This window comes from Cynocephalus volans, chromosome X (assembly GCF_027409185.1).
Source record: "Cynocephalus volans isolate mCynVol1 chromosome X, mCynVol1.pri, whole genome shotgun sequence".
Taxonomy (NCBI): Eukaryota; Metazoa; Chordata; class Mammalia; order Dermoptera; family Cynocephalidae; genus Cynocephalus; species Cynocephalus volans.
In genome coordinates, this window is record NC_084478.1 from 56,971,040 (window position 1) to 56,974,505 (window position 3,466).

The window sequence follows — 3,466 nt, forward strand, 5'->3', positions numbered from 1 at the left end:
GTACACATAGTAACAGGGATAGTTCTGAAAAACAGTGAAAAAAATGTAAGAGGCAGCATGTAATATATAACCCAGTACCATTGATGTAAATTTAAAATGTATGCATACAAAAATACATGTATACGAGTGCCATTTATATAAATTTCAAAAACAAGACAACTAATCTATGCTGTGGGGAGTCTGGACACAAACTTTCCTCAGGGCGGTAGTGCCTCCTAGGGGGCAAAAGCTGCTTCTGGAGCGCTGGGCATGTTCTCTTTCCTGAGCGGGGAGCTGGCTACACAGGTGTGTTCACTTTGTGAAAATTTGTCCAGCTGTGCATGTATGTGTGTATTTTTCCACATGTATGTTACATGACTATAATATTTACATTAAAAATACATTTATGAAAAATGATACCCATTTTGCAAGTGCACATGTGAAGGAACAGGTATACATTAAAATGATTGCCTGTGGGGGAGGAGAGTGGGAGGAAGGAATGGATGTTAGGTGAAACACACACGCCTGCATGCAGGCACACAAACACGACTGGCCTCTTGTGGATCAATGTTGTTAATGTACCACAGAGTAGTAGTATTAACTTGGCCCTCTGCACCTGAAGTTAAGACAAAAAGGGACGATGCAGAAGAGTTCTTGCAATCCCACCATTCAGAGGGACCCACTGGAGAACTTGGTTTTTTGTGTGCTGTTTAAGAGTCTGTCTCCATCTCTCCAGTTTCCTAAGGGATTCATGATCCCCTCCCACACACTCTCCCCATCTTGGAAGAGCCCTCGGATTACTTGGAAGTGCTGAGATCCCACAGGGCCTGCCAGGCCCCATTTCCCAACTGCAAAGGCTGCTCTGGTGGTCTAGACTCCCCCTGTTGGAGTGACTGAGTGAAGAGGAAAGATGCACTTGAAGCAATCAAGGGAAAGATTTTATTTTTTTTATTTTTTATTTTTTTTAAATTTTATTTTGTCGATATACATTGTAGCTGATTAATGCTCCCCATCACCAAAACCTCCCTCCCTTCTCCCTCCCCCCCTCCCCCCCAACCATGTCCTTTCTGTTTGTTTGTTGTATCAACTTCAAATAATTGTGGTTGTTATATCATCTTCCCCCCCCCCCCCGGTTTGTGTGTGTATGTGTGTATGTGTGTGTGTGAATTTATATATTACTTTTTAGCTCCCACCAATAAGTGAGAACATGTGGCATTTCTCTTTCTGTGCCTGACTTGTTTCACTTAATATAATTCTCTCGAGGTCCATCCATGTTGTTGCAAATGGCAGTATTTCATTCGTTTTTATAGCTGAGTAGTATTCCATTGTGTAGATGTACCACATTTTCCGTATCCACTCATCTGATGATGGGCATTTGGGCTGGTTCCAACTCTTGGCTATTGTAAAGAGTGCTGCGATGAACATTGGGGAACAGGTATACCTTCGACTTGATGATTTCCATTCCTCTGGGTATATTCCCAACAGTGGGATGGCTGGGTCGTATGGTAGATCTATTTGCAATTGTTTAAGGAACCTCCATACCATTTTCCATAGAGGCTGCACCATTTTGCAGTCCCACCAACAATGTATGAGAGTTCCTTTTTCTCCGCAGCCTCGCCAGCATTTATCGTTCATAGTCTTTTGGATTTTAGCCATCCTAACTGGGGTTAGATGGTATCTCAATGTGGTTTTGATTTGCATTTCCCGGATGCTGAGTGATGTTGAGCATTTTTTCATATGTCTGTTGGCCATTTGGATATCTTCCTTAGAGAAATGCCTACTTAGCTCTTTTGCCCATTTTTTAATTGGGTTGCTTGTTTTCTTCTTGTAAAGTTGTTTGAGTTCCTTATATATTCTGGATATTAATCCTTTGTCAGATGTATATTTTGCAAATATTTTCTCCCACTCTGTTGGTTGTCTTTTAACTCTTTTAATTGTTTCTTTTGCTGTGCAGAAGCTTTTTAGTTTGATATAATCCCATTTGTTTATTTTTCCTTTGGTTGCCCGTGCTTTTGGGGTCGTATTCATGAAGTCTGTGCCCAGTCCTATTTCCTGAAATGTTTCCCCTATGTTTTCTTTAAGAAGTTTTATTGTCTCAGGGTGTATATTTAAATCCTTAATCCATTTTGAGTTGATTTTAGTATATGGTGAGAGGTATGGATCTAGTTTCATTCTCCTGCATAACGATATCCAGTTATCCCAGCACCACTTGCTGAAGAGGCAGTCCCTTCCCCAGTGAATAGGCTTGGTGCCTTTGTCAAAGATCAGATGGCAGTAAGTGTGAGGGTTGATTTCTGGATTCTCTATTCTATTCCATTGGTCAGTGTGTCTGTTTTTATGCCAGTACCATACTGTTTTGGTTATTATAGCTTTGTAGTATAGCTTAAAGTCAGGTAGTGTTATGCCTCCAGCTTTATTTTTTTTGCTGAGCATTGCTTTGGCTATTCGTGGTCTTTTATTGTTCCATATAAATGTCTGAATAGTTTTTTCCATTTCTGAGAAAAATGTCTTTGGAATTTTGATGGGGATTGCATTGAATTTGTATATCACTTTGGGTAGTATGGACATTTTCACTATGTTGATTCTTCCAATCCAAGAGCATGGAATATCTTTCCATCTTCTTGTATCCTCTCTAATTTCTCTCAGCAGTGGTTTGTAGTTCTCATTATAGAGATTTTTCACCTCCTTGGTTAACTCAATTCCTAAGTATTTTATTTTTTTGGTGGCTATTGTAAATGGGCAGGCTTTCTTGATTTCTCCTTCTGCATGTTCACTATTGGAGAAAAGAAATGCTACTGATTTTTGTGTGTTGATTTTGTATCCTGCTACTGTGCTGAAATCATTTATCAATTCCAAGAGTTTTTTTGTAGAGGTTTTAGGCTGTTCGATATATAGGATCATGTCATCTGCAAACAGGGACAGTTTGACTTCATCTTTTCCAATCTGGATGCCCTTTATTTCCTTCTCTTCTCTGATTGCTCTGGCTAGTACTTCCAACACTATGTTGAATAGGAGTGGTGAGAGTGGGCATCCTTGTCTGGTGCCTGTTCTTAAAGGAAAAGCTTTCAGCTTTTCCCCATTCAGGATGATATTGGCAGTGGGTTTGTCATATATGGCTTTAATTATGTTGAGATACTTTCCCTCTATACCTAACTTATAGAGGGTCTTTGTCATGAATGAGTGCTGAACTTTATCAAATGCTTTTTCAGCATCTATAGAGATGATCATATGGTCCTTGTGTTTGAGTTTATTAATATGGTGTATCACATTTATTGATTTGCGTATGTTGAACCAACCTTGCATCCCTGGGATGAATCCCACTTGATCGTGATGAATAATTTTTCGTATGTGTTGCTGTATTCTGTTTGCTAGTATTTTAGTGAGGATTTTTGCATCTATATTCATCAAGGATATCGGCCTGTAGTTTTCTTTTTTGGTTATATCTTTACCTGGTTTTGGTATCAGGATGATGTTTGCTTCATAGAAT